Source organism: Pelmatolapia mariae, linkage group LG18 (assembly GCF_036321145.2).
Source record: "Pelmatolapia mariae isolate MD_Pm_ZW linkage group LG18, Pm_UMD_F_2, whole genome shotgun sequence".
NCBI classification, from domain to species: Eukaryota; Metazoa; Chordata; class Actinopteri; order Cichliformes; family Cichlidae; genus Pelmatolapia; species Pelmatolapia mariae.
Genome location: NC_086243.1, coordinates 6,534,164 through 6,557,557, shown reverse-complemented (window position 1 = coordinate 6,557,557; position 23,394 = coordinate 6,534,164). Strand labels below are relative to the sequence as shown.

General features: G+C 38.6%; 1 long non-coding RNA gene across 1 annotated transcript; it reads right to left on the bottom strand.

Annotated features, from left to right (window-relative positions):
• Positions 1–5,083: 5,083 nt before the first annotated feature.
• Positions 5,084–7,099, bottom strand: LOC135932230 (uncharacterized). The gene is made up of 4 exons (XR_010573341.1): positions 7,007–7,099; positions 6,862–6,894; positions 6,374–6,557; positions 5,084–5,903 (listed from the first exon to the last, which is right to left on the bottom strand). It is a non-coding gene; the product is annotated as an uncharacterized LOC135932230 (long non-coding RNA).
• Positions 7,100–23,394: the final 16,295 nt, after the last annotated feature.

Here is a 23,394-nt window from a genome sequence, read left to right as displayed (position 1 = left end):
TCCACCCCCCGGCGTCTGTCACCGCCTGGCCAACAGCAGCTCCTCCTTTTTTTTTTTTTCTTTCTTTCGCTTTACTCCAAAATAGGCGACCATGTGAGGGCACAATGACAGAACCGACCTGTCAGAGGCTCTTATTGATGCGGGTTACTGCGTCAGTTTGGCGGTGCTACCCTGTATCTGCTCACTGTAGTGCATGGCCAGCTTCAGACACTCACCAATTACGCGTTTAAGTATTTAAGTATCGATCCCGAACAGCACGTGCCTTTTCTATATATGAATAAAAGCCCTTATGTGGTGACTAGAAGCCAAACTTGGGTGCCATGGAAACATTGTAGATTACTACGGGAGCATTTAAACTGCTGTGACACGATGTAGGTGCCTGTCACCCCCTCCCCCTCTACATAACGCATAATTAGTGAAGCTACACGTGTTCAGCGGTGTGCTGGACGCTTTTTCTTTTGTTACACTGCAGCGGTTCCTCTCGCAGATCAGTGTGATTGTGACTCACCGCGTGTGCGTGTTTTCTGACATTTTGTATGTCCGGTATGGGTTAGTGTGTTCTGATGAAGAAGCGAATTGAGCCCAATAAAGGCAGAGGTAATGAGTCCATGCGATGCCCCAGACAGGTGCGGTAGCCTATAGGCTGTGTAGTGCAGTAAGCCACTGCTGATAGAATGAAGCTTCTGGGCGTCCACAGAAAACATGATGGGTGTGTGGCGGATGATAAGACGCAGCTGAAGAATGAATGATAATACTCCGGAGGGGGTTTTTGAATGGCATGCAGATATGGGCTTTACCTTCTACCTTGCTTCTGGAGAGATCAGATTGGAGGCTTGTTAGGTTTAACGCCGAGGAGAAAGCAGGCACGCCGGCACGGTGCTGGTCAGAGGCTGGCGTGAGAGGAGGGAGGTGAGGGTTTTCCTACAGTTGGGGTGGTAGACAACATTTTGGTGAAGGTGCTCATGTTGAATGCCGTATAATAATGTCTATCTATAATGCCAATAAAGGTATGAAAATAAATGAATCCACAAATGGATGCTTACATTTTTCTTAGAGGCAATTTCGATCAACACTATATAATCTAGAAATTAATAATATGGCAATTATGGGGATTCTGAAGTTTTTCTTTTAATGTATAACAAAATAGGACTGTGGAATAATCTCTGCGGGGCTTTGACAACCTCAGTTACCTCAGCTGACTCTTGGGTAAAGTTCATTTATCTTTATATTTCTTCCAAAAAATCAAATTGCTGAATGAACACTATGGACATAAACCTTATAAATAAACAATACACATATATACCCATAAGAATACATAAAAATATGAACATCTATTGCAAATCAACAATGTACTGATAATATTACTAAAAATATTCTTTTCGGTCTTACAATATCAAGAAAAAAGTACTGGACTACCCCTCATTTCTTTATAATTTGCTTCCAAGGAAACACATTTTCTTATATATTTTTTCCAAGTACTTTTGAGCAGTAGTTCTTCAGGTTTTCGAAGGTCTTTCAAGAATTTTTCTTTCAACGTTGACTGCTTTGTACCTAACCCGTTTCAGAGGAAGCCACTTAACACTGATCTGTGAATTATTCACAGGAGCCTGAAAAACTATTCCTGAAGACCACTTAAAGAAATAAGAAAACTAGCCAAAGAGACTACAGGCTTTGTTAAAGAATAAAGGTGGTCATACAAAATCTAGTCTTTCAGCGGTGCTAGAATTGTACAAACTGTTTCTACCGTATACACTGTATTTCCATGTACCTTGTAATAAGTTTTGAAAAATTGCTGTACTTATTTCCCATTGTCCTTGCAAAATATTTTTTTTTAAATGGCAGTTAATGCAAGACTTTTGCACATTACTGTACATGAAGTTATTGATTTTCTCCATTCGTAAATTGTGATCTGATACATTTGCAGATTTGGTCTGCTCTGCTCTGGTGGTCTGTTCTGCTAAACATTCAGTTGTGTGTTTTGAGTCTATATTACATATTCTATGCATTTCTATCTTTGAGACTTTTCAGCTCTATGATCATAAGCCTTGTAAAATTGATTTTTGGAAGATATGGTTCAATCAGCAGGTGTCTCTTGTGAATTAGACTTGAGGCTTGCAAACTCCTGAATTCAATTAGCCTTCATGTCTTTAGCCTAGAGATGTAAATATTTTTAAATCTATACTATGTAGATCTGTATGTAATTTGGACAAGGATAGCACAGTTTTTGTCACTCACTTAATATCGCCAACCTCTAAAGCCCATTTGAATAGTACTGGACACTTTGTATTTAAGTACAAACAATTTTGGACTCTGTGCTTACCGCAACGTTACTCAAGACGTACTTTAAACATACATTAGAAAATATGTTTTGTCTATCGACTAAAAGGGTTCTTAGAAATAAATCTAGTAACCTGTCGATGCAAACACGTGGGAAATCACTCAAACCGAAAGAGGAGGAAAGAGAGACTTCTTGCTTTGTGCTTCCTTTTGGGTTTTTTTGGACAGCACACTTTACAATAAGAGGCTATAATTCTGCAAGAGGAACTTACTTAAAAATCTACAAGATGTTACAAGAGGAAAATTTTCTGTTCAATTTCTTGTCTATCACAGTTCCTCAAATTTCTTTGGTCTAATGCGCTTGATGAAGTTATTTTTGTGCTGTAAAGAAACATGCCTTCCATAGAAATGGTTGTTACATAGCTTAAAATAAAACAGGTTACATATGTTAAGAATGGAAAAAAAGTTATGTCAGGACATTTAAAGCATTTCCATTGTCTGATGCTTTTAAAAAAGAAACTGGAATCGTGCAGAGTGCCATTATATATATGAAGTGTTTAGAAAGTGTCGATGAGTGACAATATTTATCTGGATATTTCATAAACTGCACTAATGGGTTAATTTAATGTTGCTTTTATTTATCGATTATCTAGTTATGTGATTTTGTGAATTTGCCACTGTAAACATACTGCCTAGTGCAGTTTTAAGACCTCAGTACAGCCACTAAATATTCATTGGTTTCTACAGTGCAGTTTTTTCAGCTGACAAATAGAATGCACAAAATACATTTAGACGTATTTTTTTGTTTTTTCTTTAAGAGTCACTTTGAAAAGTAAGTAAGTAAAACCAAGCTGTTTTTCAACTAGTTATAACTGAAAGTTATTTCGACTGAATGGTGCAGAAGGATGAGTCTTCTCATGACCTTTGACCCCAAAAGATAGCATCTAAGTGTTTAAGGAATGGCATGTCTGAAACCCTGTCAAAAAGGATGTTTTCAGAAAATACAGAAATAAGTGACTTACAACTTTTTCACTGCTTCCATAATTTCAGGCAAAGTGTAACTAAAGGTGACATAAGAGTAAGTAGTCAAAAATTTGAATTCATTACTATTATCAACCATTTCCTGCCTAGCATTTGTAGATGGGCAGTGACTTCTGACCTAGTCACAGTTGACAAGGCCCAGAATCCCTTGGGTTAGATAAACAAAGCCAGAGATGCATAGTTTAACCTCCTTGACAACACTCACACAGAATGCAAATATTCCACTAGGCAAGGCAAGGCAAGTTTATTTATATAGCACAATTCAAAAACAAGGTGATTCAAAGTGCTTCACAGAGACATTAAAAAACAAAAACAAATAAAAAGCATTTAAAATTGAAAAAAAAAAGAAGAAGGAAGGAACAGTAGATAAAGTCAGTAGTTAAAATGTAAGTTTTGAAATTTAAGCTTAAAAGTGTGGATTTGGTGCTTTATTCAAATGCAGCTGAGAACAGGTGAGTCTTCAACCTGGATTTAAATAAACTGAGTGTTTCAGCTGATCTGAGGCTTTCTGGGAGTTTGTTCCAGATATATGGAGCATAAAAGCTGAATGCAGCTTCTCCGTGTCTGGTTCTGACTCTGGGAACTGATAAAAAACCGGATCCAGATGACCTGAGGGATCTGGAAGGTTCATACTGGGTCAGGAGGTCACTGATGTATTTTGGTCCTAAACCATTCAGAGCTTTATAGACCAGCATCAGAACTTTAAAGTCTATCCTCTGACGGACAGGCAGCCAGTGTAAAGACCTCAGAGCTGGACTGATGTGGTCCACTTTTTTGGTCTTAGTGAGGACTCGAGCAGCAGAGTTCTGAATGGGCTGTAGTTGTCGGACTGATTTTTTAGGTAGACATGTAAAGATGCTGTTACAGTAATCAAGCCTACTAAAGATGAATGCATGGACTAGTTTTTCCAGGTCCTGTTGAGACATCAGATCTTTTATCCTTGATATATTCTTGAGGTGATAGTAAGCTGACTTTGTTATTGTCTTAATGTGTTTTTCTAAGTTTAGGTCTGCGTCCATCACTACACCCAAATTTCTCGCCTGATTTGTGGTTTTTAGGTGTATAGATTGAAGTTCTCTGGTGACCTGTAATCGTTTTTCTTTGGCACCAAAGACTATTACTTCAGTTTTGTTTTTGTTTAGCTGGAGAAAATTGTGGCACAACCAGTCATTAATTTCCTCAATGCATTTACCAAGAGCCTGTACAGGGCCTCGGTCTCCTGGTGATATTGTGATATATATATTTGTGTGTCATCTGCATAGCTATGATAGTTTATTTTGTTGTTCTTTATAATCGGTGCCAGTGGGAGCATGTAAATGTTAAACAGAAGGGGTCCCAAGATGGAACCTTGGGGAACTCCACATGTGATACTTGTCTGCTCAGATATGAAGTTACCTATTGATACAAAGTATGTCCTGTTTTCTAAGTATGTTTTGAACCAGTTTAGTACAGTTCCTGAAAGACCTGCCCAGTTCTCCAGTCATTTGAGTAATATGTTGTGGTCAACTGTATCAAATGCTGCACTGAGATCCAGTAAAACTAAGACTGACATTTTTCCACTGTCTGTATTCAGACATATCCCAGATAGCAAGACGACATTGAATCTATGTTGATTTTTCATCCGAACCGTCGTATATGGTCGGGGTTGAAATGCCAATGTTGTAACAACATTGAAATACTGTGGTAAACCGACGGTCTTACTATAGAGACGTTGTAACGATGTTGATTCACCGTTGTTTTTTTGTCATTGATATTTGATCTATTTATAGTCGACCAGGTGACAACAACAACGTCGAGAAAACGTCTATTTATAGTTGACGATCATTCGGCTCTGGTCACCATCAAAAACCATCGATTTGTAGTTGAGCATTAAATTGCATTGCAACTGATCGGGTATAAAGTACCAGAGAAAGTAGATTTATTGTTCATTTGTTATCAATGACTTGGTCTAGTTCACCAGCTTTAAAAAATCGTGTCTACGTGCAATTTATGTATAGTTGACCGGGAAATTAAAGCAGCGATCACTTGGACTATTCCACAGCACCCCTCTCACATTGGTACATCCCCCCAGGTATTGTCTTCTACAGTAGAGCGGGACATTTGATTTACTCTCAGCGGAATTGACCGCCCAGATAGCAAGGAAACATTGAAACAATGTTGAGTCAATATCAGGCAATGTCATTGAACCAACGTTGAGATCTGACGTTGACCCAACGTCACTCTTGCACCCATTTTTAATGTTGAAACAACGTCAGGTTTTGATGTTGAATCAATGTTGAAACCTGACATTGATTATATATTTTCTAACACTGTTGACATTGAAACAATGTCAGATTCTGATATTGAAACACTGTTGAGCTATGGTGTTGATTTTCCACCTCTTTCGCACAGTTGCTTTTTATTGAAAAAAAACAAAAAAACAAAAAAGGTCAATAGACATGTTTATTTACTCCGGGATGGGGATGGATGATGTGCGTCCTGCGTGCCACCCGTACGATCTGGAGCATATCTGAGCCATTTCTGGACTGCTTGAGCAAAGACCAACTCAGACATAGAGTTCGCCCCTACCTGCTGCGCCAGGCCATCTAGGACAAAAATAGACACACACACAAAAAAACAAAGACAAAAAAAGGGAATTAGAGCACATGAATAAGCTCTTGTTAATTGTCTTCAGCAGGGAGAAAGTATGTAAACTCCTAGGCTAATAAACATGAAAGTCACCAGGCGGAAATCAGCAAACTGCCGCATTTGATTCCCAAAGAGCTATAAGCTGAAAATGTGATATGTCTTAGCATGGTGTGCCGTGTATCCTTTAAAAAAAAAAAGAAAACATGGGTCCTCGGACTGTACAAAGTGTACAACCCGAGGACAAAACAAGCCGAAGACCAAAGACTCCATCTCCAGATTAACCGGACATGAAAGTCTTGTTATTAAGAAAGACAAAGTAATATAGCAAAAAACAGACATAGGAAATGTGAAATGCACCCAGCACATCAATTGATCCCTTTATTGTTCACTTTAGGCTCATAAAACTACAATAAATGTTAAAACTTACCAAATATGCATCTGCACAGCGCTGTCTCTTTAAATGCCCTTTTTTGCTTTGTCTGGTCCTTGGTATTTTTTCCCTGCCCAGTTGAGTACAGAGGCCAGCTCCTTTGTAATGGCATAAACCATTACACGGCGGACTCGCACCTCCAGTGTGGTCCAGCAGCACCAATCAACGCAAAGCGTCTCACCTATAGACACATTTTAAGAGATGGAATTAGCGTGTCTCATGTCTTAAATGTGTATGCAAGTGCTTGTGTGTTTACTTCATGTAATTGATGATAGAAACATGTCATTTGGTTTTCCCTAAAGCCTGATTTTCAAGTCATACAAAGAATAAACCAAAGTATTGGCAGTACAATGTATTTCTATTCCCTTTTGTTGGATATTCATTTGTTAGTTCTTGTAACTGCTAAAAGTGTTTACTAGTTTTTGCCTGTCACATATATTTGTTATACCATGTAAACTGTGAAATTCCAAGATTTTCAAACTTGCCTTGCAATAGTAGCCTCACAGAGTCTCTGGAATCTACAGAAAAAAAAATCACAACAAGATGACATTCAGGAGTATAAACTGGTGTTTTGAAGATAAGAGTACAATGACATTGTGATGCAGCTTTAAAGCTTTTTTAAAAGCATACCATCTATAGGGAAGACATCAGACTCTGCATGCTGGCGAGATCGCAAAGCTGTGTCGGTTTGTGCCGGAGTGGCGAAAGGTGCCGGAAGCTGGGTGGGGCATTATGATGGTTGCTATCAGTGGGCTGGGGGGCAGACTGCGGAGTGATGAGGGCTGTTTAGAAAAAGATAATTTTTTAAGTATTTAAGAATACAGACAACTTGTCAAAAAAGTCTCCTTGTGTCAGACACAGATATGTACACAGACACTAGACAGTATTTTATTACCTGGTATTTTCACTCGAGGGGCCTGGGGAAACCGTTTTTTTGTAGGCTGCTCATCCTCTGAGTCCGTATATGTGTACAGGGGATTTGGTCTAAAGAAAATAAATTAAAAACGGTCTTAAGTAATTGTAAATATGCTTTTGGCATATTGTTTCCTAAAGTTAGTTTGATTTCTAACAACACACACAGGAAACAGAGACGTGCAAGAAGGTACAGTATACAATGAATTTTTGAAGTGCACAAGTGTACACGGCTTTGCATTTTTAAAAAGTTTACAAACTTCCACTTTTTGGACTATATTATTTGGCGATATTGCAGTATGCAAGCACCACAGATATGTATAAAAGACAAGATCATAAATTCTTAACAATCAAAGATATGTTTGTGAATAAAAAGGTTTTACTTGTGCTTTCTTTTAAGACTGGTCTGGGTTTCTTCTTCGGACTGAAGGTCAGACGTATCACAGCGTTCACGTGGATATCTCTGAAGACTGCGTTCTGCTTCGTGAAATGTGCCTGGAAATACAAACACAATGTACGGCCAGACATACATTACGTGTGGACAAAAGGTGCAAACGCATAGAAAAATCAGCGGTTTCAAAAATACCCTGGTACGTGTGGACGTAGCCTTATTCATTATTCAAGGCACAAACGGAAAGTCATGTACGCGTGCAACTTAAAGTTAGGTGAGCGTGCAACGTACAGTCACGCATGCTGCGTGAGCTTTCAAACTGAGTCTAAAGTTTTCGTGTGCGAATTGAAGCGAGTGCTCTCCAATCATCAAAAGTAACAAAGTCATTGAACACGTTTATACAGTTAACTTTACGTTTATCAATCATATATCACAGATTTAGAATTTTTTGTAGTACTAAGCAACTACAGAGCGAAAGTCTGGGTCAAGCGCCGAGGCGACGGCAAGAACAAAGGAAACCTCGAAGGTTAAAGCTAGCTTTGTAAGGGAATATAACGAAGAAATTATGAAACGAAAATGTTTTCTTTGTTGATATACTTTGTTCGCAGTGCAATTTATTTGTTGCCGGATTGTAAGAAGTATAGACACAATTTCGGGCTCCCACATTTTGTGGGAGCAACGTAAATAACTGTAAAAAACTTGTTAATGTACAACATTAACGAGTTTTTTACTGTTATTCAAATGCAACCATGGAAATAACGAGTAGGAAAAAAAATCATTCATTCTTACCTTATACTAATCGTGGTGCAGGCCAGTGCAGTGCATGAACTGATGCCTTATGTCATTAAACACTTTGGTCAGAGCAGTTTCAGTGCTGTAGTTCTGTCTAAAAACCTGACTGGAAGGCATCATAGCAGTTATTCTGTTTTAAGAAGTAATTGAGCTGTTGAGAAACTGCTTTTTCAATGATCTTACTTAAAAATGGGAGATTTGAGATCGGCCTGTAGTTGTTCATTTGTGTCTTGTCAAGATTATCCTTTTTCAGTATAGGTTTAATTACAGCAGTTTTTAGTGGTTTTGGAAACACACCTGACATTAAAGAAAAGTTGACGATCTGTAACAGGTCTGACTCCAAAGTCTTTGAGACCTTTTTGAGAAAACCTGTTGGCAGGACATCTAAACAGCAAGAGGAGGAGTTCAGTTGATGTAAAATGTCCTCCAGGTCTTTGCTGTTAATAGGGTGAAACTGTTTGATGGTGTTTAAACAGTTTTCCAGTGGACACAGTACATATCCTGAATCTGCTGTTGATGTACCAATTGCTTGTCTAATCTTTTGGATTTTTTCTGTGAAGAATTTGGCAAAGTCATTGCAGGCTATGGTTGAATGAAGTTCAGCTGCACCTGACACAGGAGGGTTTGTTAGCCTGGCATCTGTAGCAAATAAGACCCGAGCGTTATGACTGTTTTTAGTGATGATGTCAGAGAAGTAGGACCTCCTTGCACTCCTCAGTTGTAAATTATAATTGTGAAGTTTCTCTTTATAGATGTCATAATGAACCTGGAGGTTTGTTTTTCTCCATCTGCGCTCAGCTTTCCTACACTCTCTTTTTTCATTTTTCACCAGTGTGGAATTTCTCCATGGAGACTTTTTCCTTCCAGAGATAACCTTCACCTTAATGGGAGCAATAGTGTCCATTACATTTAACATTTTAGCATTGAAGCTATTGACGAGCTCATTGACTGAACCTCTGGACAGGTCAGGTGTTAATGGGAAGACCTGGTTAAAGATCTCACTACTGTGTTCAGTTATACACCGTTTTGTGATCACTGCTGTTGATATATTTGTGTGGGCTGAAATTTTACTTTCAAAGAAAACAGTAATGATCAGACAGGCCCACATCAGACACAGTAACCTTTGAAATGCTCAGGCCCTTGGAGATCAGTAGGTGAAGAGTGTGTCCTCTATTATGTGTGGTCTCTGTTACATGCTGAGTCAGCCCAAAGTTGCCCAGAGTGTTACTCAGGTCTTTAGTCCCTTTGTCCTGAGGGTTGTCCACATGGATGTTAAAATCCCCAACAATAATTACACAGTCGAAATCAACACAGATCACAGACAGCAGTTCACTGAGATCATTAAAAAAAAGTCTGTGCAGTATTTGGGAGGCCTGTAAACATTAAGAAACACAACTTTGGATGGGGCCTTCAGCTGTAAAGCCACATATTCAAAAGACTGAAAACTTCCAGGAGATAGCTGCTTACATTGAAATGATTCATTAAATAAGACGGCAACCCCTCCTCCTATCCTGCTCACCCTGGCCTCACTGATAAAACTGTAGTTAGGAGGGGTCGTCTCGATGAGAACAGCTCCACTGTTATTTTGGTCCAACCAAGTTTCAGTTAAAAACATAAAATCAAGGCTGTGCTCAGTGATTAAATCATTAATTAAAAATGTTTTTCCAGCTAAAGATCTAACATTTGATAAAGCCAACTTAAGTGTTTTAGAGGTATTATTTGCCCCCTCGTGTTTGGGAGCAGTCTGTGGCACACAAGGTATGTTTACTATATTTAAAGATCTTTTAGCGTGCAGCTCTCTGTGTTTTGACCAAGCCACATGTCTCCTTCTGTCACCTAAAAGTACAGAAATTTTAAAACCTTCTAGTAAACAGGGTCCCAGCTTCTCCTGGGAAAAGTCACTACTGCCATAATCCTCACAGCCTGGACCCTCCACACATCACACATCAGACTGCGGAGACAGAGCATGAAGGTGGTAAGGAGGAACTAAGGGGGGCGGGGCTGGGCAATGTAACTTCGATTGCTCTGTTGAGGGCGGGGCTCGATGGTGAACCTTTGGCTGCTCTGGTGGGGGGTTTATGGAGGACAAAAAGGGATTGGGCCGGGGGGTAGATCAGAGCCCAGCATTGACCCGCTCCATCATCCTCAGTGAATTTCAGGTGTGGAGAGGAGGGAGAAAGGGAGGGGGAGGAGGGTGATGGCCTGTCAGGGGTTTGGGGGACTGGGGAAGGTCATGGTCCCTAGTCCTGGTCGTTGGTGTTGTTGAGAGAGTTGGAGGCAAATAGGGACCCCTCTTCTTGCCTCTGATGTCTCTCCTTTCTGAGGCTCTTCCCAGGTGGGGGCAGATGAAGCTGCTCCTCAAGGTTTCTGCTGGGCTTTGTCTGTTCTTGTTGTACTGTTTGTTCCTTTTTATGAGATAACTCCTCGTTTATCTCAGCCTTGGCACCAAGCACAGATGGATGACGTATGGAACAAAACAAGTTGGAGGTGAACAGTTTCACCCCTGACTTGTTAAAATTAAATCAATTTGCTTTAAACAGATGCCCGCGTTCCCAAAAAATATTAAAATTGTTGATAAAATGCACTGAGTGGTCAGCACATGCTGATATAAGCCATTTATTCAGTGCAAGCAACCTGCTGAATCTCTCGTCTCCTCCTCTGACGGGCGGTACAGGTCCACTGATGAATACAGCTGCATTCAGAGAGTTTACAGTATTTAATAATCCAGTAAAGTCCCGTTTCAGAACCTCCGACTGTTGTTTGGACACATCGTTTGACCCTGTATGCAGAACAATGTTTGTCACAGTTGGATATTCATCTGCAATTTGAAGAATTCTGTCCTTCAGATTGTTGACCATATCCTTAGGAAAGCAGAGGACTTTAGTGTTCTTACCGCACATCCTTTGTACATCCTTTACGGCAGAGTCACCCACAATCAGAGTTTCAGGCCTAGCCTGTAGCTTTCCCTGTGGCCTTTCACTTTTCAACAGATTTTCAGACCTTACTTCGCTACTTTTAGATGGATGGTTGTCCGATAGAGATCCAGGGTCCTTTGATAGTGGAGCAAATCTGTTCTGCAGTTTCACATTCAGTTGTTTTGGAGGTTTGTTGTTAACCTTCCTATTCACGGTTGTCCAGTCCTGTTTCCTCCCGTATACAGGGGTAGAAGAGCTTCTCTGTCTCGTAGGAAGTGAAGCCTAGTCGGTTTCAGAGATTTCAGCTTGCTGTGCCCTGCCTATGATACGTCCTCCCCCTTCCAGGAGACATGATTTATGTCTTGGTTTTGCACCAAGACAGTCCAAGGGGGGATTATCGCTTGAGGATTTATTATAATGCATAGAGTCTACTTTCTTGGTCATGTTATCTGTGCTCCTTAGCTGTGTACTAGCTTGCTCATCGCCATTGTTTTGAATCAAGGGCAAGGTTGTTTCATTTCCACACAGTCCATTTACCTCCACGTTTACTTCTAAGCGATGAATTTTTGTCTCCAGTACTGCAATCTTCTGCAGGAGGCTGATGTAGTCATCTGTGGAGAGGGAAGGCATCTTGTTGCTAGTTAGCCTAGCGGTTAGCACCTTTCCAGGCTATTGAGGCTGTTCGGTGCCCAGACGCTGTAATCAGGCTTCAGCTGTGTGTAGGCCACAGACACACGGAGCGCTGAAGATAAGGTAACTATAAAAATGTTGCTGTTTCTGTTAAGAACACTTTAGTCCTAATGATCTATAAGTGTCCAGAAGCTATCGCAGGTAAGCTCATACGGAAAAAAGGGAAAAAATCAGCATAAAAATCAATAAAAGAAGCAAAGCATTTAAAGAGCAAAGAGAGGAAGAGTTCCTAGTTCACTAAGTGAACTAGGAAGGAGTTGTGTTACAGAGTGGCTCAATACATAATATTGTTGACTCGTGTTTTAAAAACTAACCTGTAATTAGTGAGATTGACTTTAAATACATGATCGTTTATTTCAAAACATGAGGACTTGCAACACCGTACATTGCTCCTTTTGAGCATATCTTTCTTTATTAGATTTATACAGTTATAAGAGGTCAAGCACCCTTGCAAGAAATGTATCATTAAATAAATGGTCCTTTTTTGCTGTAGGTTATGGGACTCCGTTTACAATTAAATTCATTCATCAATTCATTAACTTTCTTCCACTTATACAATGTTGGATCATGGTAACAGCAGGCCGAAGAAGGATACCCACCCATCCCTCTCACGATGAATATTTTCAGCACTTTCTGTGGGTGTTATGTGAGTTTACTGGTCAATCTCTATCGAGTTAGACATTCCCAAGAAAAACAATGATGGAAGTTTTCCATCTGGGATCTGCAACAGATGCCCACAGCTACTTTGAGCTCCTTCTGGGTGTCTGAGCTTCTCACACTGTTTCTGTATGGGGTACATTGCAAACTCACTACTTTGGTCACTACCAAAGCTTATGATCCAACGGTAAAGTAGCTTCTAACCTTAGTGTAGCTCAAACTTTGGTCTCACTAATGGGCATGGCAAAGTTTGGAGATTCACCTGCATTCTTATTAGGGATGGACCGATCTGATGAACAGTATCTGTCCGATCCTGACCTAAATTACTGGATCGGATATTGGGGAGAAATAAAAAATGTAACTCGATCCATTAAATATCACAAAAGCACCTCACAAAACTTGCGACATGGCGTAACCCAGGTAGTGACCTTAGCACGTCGGAGCAGTGTGCGTTATGTGATAAAGCGGCTGTTTTGTACGAGACCTGTCGGCAGTCTCCAGGTGCTTTCACACTGAAAGCACCTGGAGCCTCGCTACATGCTGCCAACCAGCATTATATCTCCATGCAAGCTATCCCAGAGAAGTAAAGCAAGTGTGTAAGTTCATCTCTGAATGTTTTTAAAGCATTCTTACGTTAAGCTTAACAACCGATATATGGAGCTCGGAGGTCTGTGCGTTGTTGTTGCTAAGTCTGACCATACAATGGATGGACTCAAAAAAACTGTGTTGCAGGCTAAACAGTTCTGTGGTTCGGAACACACACATATAAATTACACAAAATTCAGTCTCAGGTTAAATGTGATAGAAACAGCTTACACTGACATCCATCTTGATAAAAGATGAGTGTCATGAAGCTGTTTTCTCATTTATTTGCACTGCTTTCCACCCTGGATGTCTATTTATGTTAAGCTTTAAGTATAAAAGGGTCCATTCTACAACTTGTTTTTTTTTAACTTGTTGAATATAAATATTATTTTGTGTTGATATTGCACTTGTTTTTTTTTCAGAACCAAAGAATTTTTGAAATCAGCATAAAATTGCATTTTAAATTACTTTTTGAATACTAAGATTTAAAGTTCTGCTAAAAGTTTAAATAAAAAGATCTGTATTGCTGCAAAATATTTTGGGTGCAGTGTATTTTTGCATACAAGTGTAATAGCATAGCTTTAGTGTTTTGTCTTTTTAGATTTGAGTATACAAAATGCAGCGAGATATTAAAAAAAAACATTTTTATTGATTATAAAATAGACTATATCGGATTCATATCGGTATTGGCAGATATCCAAATTTATGATATTGGTATCAGTATCGGACATAAAAAAAAAGTGGTATAGTGCCATTTCTAATTCTTATTTGTGCAAATTAGCCTCTGTGTCATTTGAGATGTCATAAATTCCTCTTATGTTTACATCCTAAGACAGAGGGATGTTTTATAGCCCATTTCTCATATCTCAACCTAGTGTGGCAGCAGAATCTTTTTTGTCTTTCCATTATTGTGTGATGTTTCTTCAGCCTTACACTAAACTCCACTAGCATATGCCTTAGCTCCATCTCCTTATCCAATACATTCAGTCAAGCCAGTAAGCGGTTTAACAGCCTTTTCGGTTAGTTTCATCCCCCTTCAAAATTTGATTTCCAGGTACTGCTTTAGCTTGCTTAGTGCATTGTTAGCAATAGCCAGATTTTTCCAGAAGATGATGCACTTGAGCTGAGTACTCCTTACTGGTAGCAGGGTGCTGTAATAATTCCCACAATTCACCAACCTCTCCAGTGGACCTCTGGAGACTCTGATTTGGATAAGAAGTTAACAAATTTAGATAAATAGACAGTATAAAAAGAAAGGCTCTTATGTATGATAACCACCTTAATTCTTCAACACAGTCTGAGCTGTTTTAGGCACCTTTCTTGTAAATTCTTTAAACACATAATCCGCATGCTGACTTAATTGCAGAGCGACAAACATACAAAAAAATGTGTGGTCAAAATATTAGGACTTCCTCGTTTTTTGGACACACTACAGATAAAAAATATTCAAAGTATTCATGTTTATACATGCATAAATACATTAAAGCAAAGCGTCACAGTAAGTCTTTAGGTACAGCGGTTGACTCCCCAAAACAAACAAAATTCATTATTTTATTTAATCACAAGAAAGTGGACACAAAATCAAATCAAATCAAATCAAATCACTTTTATTGTCACATCACATGTGCGGGTACACTGGTACAGTACATGCGAGTGAAATTCTTGTGTGCGAGCTTCACAAGCAACAGAGGTGTGCAAAATACAATAACATAAAACAAGCAAAATATAAGAATGGCTAAATCTGAGAGTAATAAATATATGTACAATATATAAGAGTATATAATAAATCAATAAAGGACTGTAGGATCTAAAATGCATGAACATAACTATTATGCATAATGAGTTATAAGAGGTTTAAACAAGCAGCTAATCTGATTTTTAAATGCAGTGCTGTACCTTGTAGTGGTCGGCTACCTGTGATCTGCAAGCAAGAAGGACAACTAGTGAGGAACCTCAGGATTTACAAAGAGCTTCACAAAGCAACACGAGCACTGGAGTTGGACGAAGGGTATAAGACTACAGTTCTCTGCGTCTTATGCCTCGTTCAGCCTTCGATACAAGTCAGCCTGCGATATAAATCTAATGATTAGCAGTAGCAGTTATCTTTTGACTTTTCGCTCTCACCAGATTAGTGTACATTTGATGAGCTGTAAGTTGTGGCTTTTTGGATAATTGCACACAAGCATTAGTTGAATCCCAGCATTCCTTTTCTCTGTATAACTAGTCTTCTTGGTAACATGGGAAAAGCAACAACAAAAGTAAAAACTTCAAGTAAAAACTTGAAGTGAAGTAGCTAACAGTATGGTTGATATACACTGCTCCCAACTGGCAGTAGCCTAAAACAACACAAGCACAATGCCCAGACGTTTGTACTGGGGTTACTTTCAGTATTCTCCCTGCATACAAACACACATTACATGGCTGTGCAGAGATAAGAGATAAGCCTTGAAACTGAACTACAGTTTAGATCAAATTCATTTTTATTTTTTAAAAACACAAACGATATTAGTAACATGGATTTCTGGTGATATATTTTAGGTATTTGTGAGCTGCTGGAAATCCCGAAAACAACCTCATTCTACTTTATTATGCACCCATTATTATGGTAATGTCCAGGTGGATGAATCTCAAGAGAAGTTCAACTCAACACATGACAAAGTAATTCATACATTTTTGATCTGAGGAAAAAGATCCAATAATACACATCTGTGAGAGGCTGCAGTATATGAGCCTTTGTTTTCAGAGTGACTGCAGTAATAGGTTCGGCTAAACATTAATTTAACAGGAATTTTAGCCTATTCCTCTGTACAGAAGAGCTTTAATTTTGGGATACCAGTGGGTTTCATCACATGTACTATTTATTTCAAGTACACAACATTCCGTTGAAAACATAGTTCATGCATTTATTACTTCGAGGCTGGACTATTTTAATTTATTATTTTCATGTTGTTCTAAAAAATTCCTGAAAAAACTTCAGTTGTTCCAAAATGTGACAGTACTGTCAGGGATTAGCATGAGACAGCATATTTCTCCCATATTGGCTTTTGTTCATTGCTAGCTGTTAAATCCAAAATCAAATTTAAAATCCTCCTCTCATACAAAGCTCTCTATCAGAATGCTGGTTTACTTGTTGTTCCTAGAGTATTTAAAAGTAGAATGGGAGGCAGAGCCTTCAGCTTTCAGGCCACTCTTCTGTGGAACCAGCTCCCAGTTTCGATTCAAGAGACAGAAACCCTCTCTACTTTTAGGATTAAGCCTAAAACCTTCCTCTTTGATAAAGCTTCAAGTGATCCTGAATCATCCCTTAGTTACACTGCAATAGGCCAAGTCTGCTGAGTTTTTCTTCTTCACTCACCTTTTTGATGATGATGATGATGATGATGAAGATAATCTTTTATTTTGGACATATAAAACAAACAAACCAATATATACATATACATATACATAGATAGTTGCATATGTATACACACATACACAGATATATGCTCAAACAAAATAAACCAAATCTCGATGACATGAAATAACTCAATCATGAAGTCCGAAATGGTTTAGTTCTGATGGGTGAGTAGTGTGTGTTAAGGACCGAAACATTGTTACCTCCTAAATATGATGTCGGGTCCTCTAACAAAGGTGGTGGCAAGGCTACTGTTTGTAAGAGAAGGAAATCATGGTTTATGAAGAACTAGCAGGAGAGCTGGAATCTTGTGAAATTTATTCTAACATGCTAGGTGCAGGGAATGATGTTTCCCATTCAGGTTTGTAAGAGGTTAACACCTTCTAGCAGTTTGGCTAGACAGTGCAGACCTACAGTCAGTAATCCCAAAGCAATTATGGATGAGAGGGATTGTGATCTAAATGACTGTACTGATAATGTGTCTGCAGAAAATGGTGGAAAGATGAGTATAACAGGAGTGTAGCAATCAGTTTAGTCAGTCTCTCATCCTGAAGTTCCTGGTCTATGATATTCTCTCCAGTGACATTCTTTTATGTTTTGATTTTTCTGTTTCTGTGTTTGACTTCAAAGACAGCTCTCCAGTTGACTGGGAAAATCTTACCCCTATTGTTCCATGAAGATTCCTCCTACACCTAAAACTGGAGTTATCAAATCTGACACTGAGTCTGCTATGTTGAAATGAAGCTGTTCTTCCCAGTATTTTTGCAAAGTCCCTTCACCTAGTGTGTCTGTATGCTGAAGCCCCCAGCATCATTACATCAGTGTAATGCCCTGGTGGCGAGGGTTGTTTGTCAGGTAGAATAATGTGTAATACTCTGTGTGATTAATGTTACAGTTATGAATTCAAAGAGAACTAAAGAAGGAACTAAAGACAGAGAGAAACAAGCAATTTTAAAGTACAAGGAAAGTAAAAGTAACATCATAAACAGGAAGCTAAGGAGCTTTAACATGCTTTAAAACCAAAAAGAAGTCACAAACCCACAATAGGCAAAATGAATCTAATGATCTTCATAAGTTTGGCTCAGAACTAAAGGTAGAGAAACAAAGTGGCAAAGGACCTTGTATCAGGGCTCAGGAAAATAATCATGCATATGAAGTTTGGATTGACAGACTTTCCAAGTATCCTCATGTGGATCCTAAAGATGGGAGCACTTGGTTCTCAGTTTCCCAACAACCAGTGAACTGAGTTGTATTTAGTGATAAATCATTCTGTGTGAATAAACCTTAACATTAGTTAACAACTTTACATTCCTGTCTCATTAGGTTAGATGGGGCCGTTAATTCTCCAAACAAAGCTAACAAAGCTGGACTTGCAGCAATGATAGATGACTCGCTGGGAAACAGATCATTTGTCAAGAACTCATTTCAGGCACTCCTAAACTGGCAAATGTTTGCAATGCTGACATGTGAGAATCACCCTTCAACACTTTCCTTAAAGATGTAAAGCATGGGTGCTTGTGGGGAGAATTTACATATGCATACCTGTACAGTGCAAAACAGGTTTTACTACATGGGGCCTGAAACAGAAGTAGAACCTAATTCTAAGATGTTTCCAACAACATGCAATGTACTAACAGAGCTAAAATCTAGTACTTTTTGTTCCTTTTAAAACCTTTAACAACTGTTACTTTCATGGTAAATGGTAAAAACAGTTTAAATGCACGTTGCAGTCAAGTCTTATGACAGTTGAAATTGGCAGCAATTGCAATGTATAAACTTGTGACTCTTGTTTGACTGGTTTATTTATACCTAGACACTTTCTCTGATCCATAATGACTAAAATGATTTTTTGTGCAACATTTGCTTTAATCATACTTTCTGCTGAGTGTTTCTTGCTACTAATTTCTGCTACATAACTTTGCACTTTTGCAGTAACGAAACAAATTTCCCACCTGTGGGACTAATAAAGGTCATCTTATCTTATCTTATCTTATCTTATCTTATCTTATCTTATCTTATCTTATCTTATCTTATCTTATCTTATCTTATCTTATCTTATCTTATCTTATCTTACACTTGGTGTTGGCTCTCACTGTAGTATTGTAGCTTAATCCAAGTAGGTTGTTTTAATTATAACTTTAGATGGTGACTTATTTCATAGTGTAATCATCACATGTTTTATCCAAAACAAAATTTCTGCTGAATCACCAGAAAGTTATATTCATAGTATTCACTTAATATGTCTTTAGGGATTTGTTAGCTTAGCCTAGCTAAGGGTGAAGCATGGCGTCTTCAGCCTTCCCTTCCATACTTTTCTGCTCAGTGTGTCAAATGTTTAGCTACTCCTCCACCTGCCTTAGTAATATTCATTCCTGTAGCCTGCCTGTAACTTTAGAGACCAGTCTCAGCCTTGAAAATCCTGTAGCGTGATAGGGCCCTGTAGTAGGTACAGTGGCTATACCAAAATTAACCCCCCCCCCCCTCCAGCAGATTGTCAACTCGACGACACACCAACTCAGGAAAACACTTTGGTTACTGGTGAAGCTAGAGACACCAGCAACTACCGTTCATTGTGTGTCTTTTGACCTGTCCTCCCTCCCATCACCCTCAGTCAGTCACAAGAGATGGCTTGCCTGGTTCTTTTGGAGTATTTCCTTCCTACTATTTCCAATCCAGCTTTTTTTTTTTGTACTAAAATACACTTAGTAAAATCCAAAAAGGTACAGAGTTGAGTTTTAAAACACATTTTGACTTCCTATCTGTGTGTATCATCACGTGTACCTTAAGATGGGAGCTCTTGCTGTCGATTTTTGCACAGCCGGAAAACTCATAGTTGTGTTTTTCTAGGCTAAGACTTTTCTTAGCCTTTCTTGTGCTTTATTCTGCATCATTCTGTGAGTAAAACCCCAGGGCAGCTGGAGAGGGAGAAGATGGAGAAGTGAGCGCTGTTTTGTGCACTATAGTGGAAGCTGCTACTGGTGAATGTAGACGACACAGCTTACTCACAAATGGTGCAAACATGTTCAATCACGCAGGGGTTAGTGGCACACAAGCACTGCTTTTGGTGTATTAAATGCAAAATAAATTTTAAAAAATATATGGTGTTTCGATTTAACCAGTATGAACATTTGCACAACTACCACCACACGAACAAGATCACGCACACCAAACTAACTTTTCTAAGTGTACCTGGAGGTCAGTTATTACATCTTTTGTCTTCTGCAATGACTGTCATCATCACTCATTAAAAAATAAACCTGTAAACATATTGATGTCATCTTCACAACTCTGGTTTCTTTTCAAGAGAAATGTTTTCCATGATAAAGTTTTTGGGAGCAACACAAAACCTGGCAAAAGCCCTGAACTGCCGGTCTGTGTAAATCAGATATTCCATAATATACGCTTCTGTGGGGAAAACAATTGCACACGGGTGCCTTCCAATGCAATAAACTGATTTCAGGAAATTTTTGAAATTTGTGTGTCATATGCTTAAAGATTTTTGAAATCTTCTGAAACTACAAATGTGCAAAAAACCTAACTGGGTACCCAGAAATCTGGTGAATAATATTTCTGGCAGTCTGGCACAAATACCTTGGTGTGAAGCCATTCATTAGAACAAATGGTTAATCTGATAAAACTAATCTGACAAAAGGATGCACTGCAGGGATCTTTAAAAAATTACTTATGCTTTGGCTAATTTACTCATATGAACAAATGGATGTTTTTCATTGCACTGTCTCAAGTGCCAGGATGAGGCTTTTCAAAGATGCCTTAAAAAAGGAGAGCTCAAACCCCAGCCTGCGTAGACCAGCATTAACTAAAAAAGACACAGAGATGAACAGCAGGAAACAACACTGGAGCTGCACCTACCAGACGTCTGAGGGGAGCCTATGGATGAGCTTCAAATTAAGAAAAGCCTTCTCTGTGAGAAATTAAAGGAAAAGGAGGCTGAATGGGAAAACTTGCTTCAGGTTAGCTGATTGTGTCACTCCATCATAATGTCATTTTTGGTCTTAACATCTTTTTTAGACTGAGTTTAGCAAAATAATTTGTAGTCTTTCTAACCAGGAGCTTGCACCCAATGCCAAACATCAGGAACAAACCCTAGAAACAAGTTCTCATGAGGAAAAACTGGAAAATCAGAGAGGTAGAAGAGGAGGAAATGAACAAAGAAAGAAAGGACAATAGAAAGCAGAAAGGAAAAGGACGAAAAACAAAGAACAGAAGAAAGTGAAGAAAACTTTGAGAGTGAGAGAAAGATGTGATGAGAACATAGAAGATCAAAATAACAGCTGAGAAGAAACGAGCAAAGGTGGCAGACGCAAAGGAGCAAGAAAGAAGAAAAGAGATTAGCTCGAGCAGAGGATATAAACCCAAACCTCTACTCTTTTTCCTCCTTCCAGTCTTACCTGCGCTCTCGCTTTCCCTACTACTATTTACCCTTGTTTTGCAAACATGTACAGTGCACCAATTTCAGATGAAATTTATTGAACTATCATGTATTCATTTTAAAATAAACAGTGGTGCTCCAGTTTTAGTCTTTGCCTACATCATTTTTCATCTATAACAAAAGGAGGCAGGGGTCTCCAAAAGAAGAAAAGCAGGTTACATAATGTTTCCCCCAGCCCCCCTTTGGCTCTGTCTTTTTGTCTGTCTAGTATCACCTTCGAGATAGGCAAGTTACTAGTTGTGTATATTCTTAAACAATTTGGAAATACAAATTGTTAGTGCAGAGATTTCATTACTTTTTTCCTCTTGAGTGGGGGCAGAATTCACTTTAATTTTTCAGTTTGTTGGCTTAAAAGTGCTCAACAAATACCAATCATTTATACGTTTTGTTTTTGTTTTTCATTGTCCTGCAGATATATTGAGCTCAGTTTTAAAAACTTTCAGAAGAAAAGTGTAGCACATAGAAGATTTATACAGATTTCTTTATTCTGAATTATGTTTTAAATGAGTAAAAAGACAATTTGTCAGAAACAAGAAATCCATTTCACACTGTGCTTCCTTATTGGGATCCTGAAAATAATTTTTAGCAACATTATTTCTTGGTCTTGAACAACAAAACATTTGCCAAACAAGAAATAATCCACTAAGTAATCTGCAGGTAAAGAATACAAATTTAAATAATGCATGATAAGTGTATCAGTGATATGAGAAATAAACATTACAAAAATTCCTTAGCTTGTTATCCAGGTAAAACATTTATTTCAAGTCAGTGACTTATTTTAAAGAGTGTGAGGAAATGTCTTAATTGCAACTAAAGTACTGGTACACATAGATTTTATTTGAGTTATTAAATTTTGTATTTTCTAATGAGCTTTTATTCATATTTCATTTTGACTTTTTAATCGGGTTTAGTTTCCAGAGTTGATTTTCTTGTTTCACTTTGGTTTTTATGAACGTGTTTACTTTCAGCTTAATTCCTCTTAGTTTCCGTGTTAGTTTTAGTCTTTTATATACATCAGGAGCATGAAATGAAAGCAGTTGGCTCACAGCCAACACAGTAAGCATGTTTATTGAGACTTGTAGAGTCGATAACAGATACTAAAACACTTTATTTTATTTTATTTTATTTTAGTTAGTTTCCAATTTGTATATTTTTTTATTCTAAAGTTTAGTTTTTATTTTTAATGCGATTAACTTATGTTACGTTTTTCCCACATCTAGTCTTAGTTTAGTTTGAATGAACTATAATAACCTTGATTCCATATGTGTAAAATCCCTCAATTTAGCAATGTATGATTCAAAAAGACAAAGGAGAACAATTAAAAAACATTTACAACAGAAAACGAATTGTGTTTAATTAAGAAGCCCAAAAATCAGTCCGAGAGGGCTAGGTGGCATAACTGGCTCTTTGCTAACATTTTTACTGAAAGGTTATTAAAACAGGGGAGGAGTGAGACAGTCAACGGGCGCTGTTGTTCTAACAGCCTGATGTGGGAAAACTAGCAGCTAAAAACGACTTTTGTTTCATCTTTGGCTCCTTTATCTTCTCCGGCAACCTTTCATGGTTTAAGTACTATTTCCCATTTACAACCAACATTTAAATATTGGTAGTAAATGGCAGTTCGTCGCATTTCACCCACAAACAGGTGGAGATTATCATATACATTAACAATAGAGGGCAGTGTTGCTTAAGCAGAGATGAAAAGCTCGTGAAATGTCCGGGTGTGGTGACAGTGCGCCGGCGCCTGGGATGCATTTTTATTGTAGACGGTTGGTTTTATTATCAGGAAATCACTTCACAATAGATCCCCAGTTCATACATGGGCAGGTCCGCCTTCCTGTGTAGGAGGACCTGTGAGCTGTAAAGCACGGGTGCTTGTGGGGAATTAGCTTATGGATACCTGCACAGTGCAAAACAGGTTTCTCTACATGTTCCAGGGCAGACAGAAGCAGGACCCCAGTCCCCAGTGTTTTCACAGGGTTAATTGATCTATCAAACTGAGGTGGAACAACAAAGCAGTCCTCTTTGACCGTTTGGTTCTTTATTGCTCCCGTGCTAATTAGTGGTCCGTTTGAATGTTGGTTGTAAATTGAACACATTGAGCATACTGTTGTATATCAAGTTTCCTCTTGGCAGAAACACAGTGCTGTGACTGTCCTGGCTGAATTTCTGTCTCATGATTTACTCTGGGTTCTCTTCATATCCTTTCAACTGACTCTAAAGTCGTTTCTA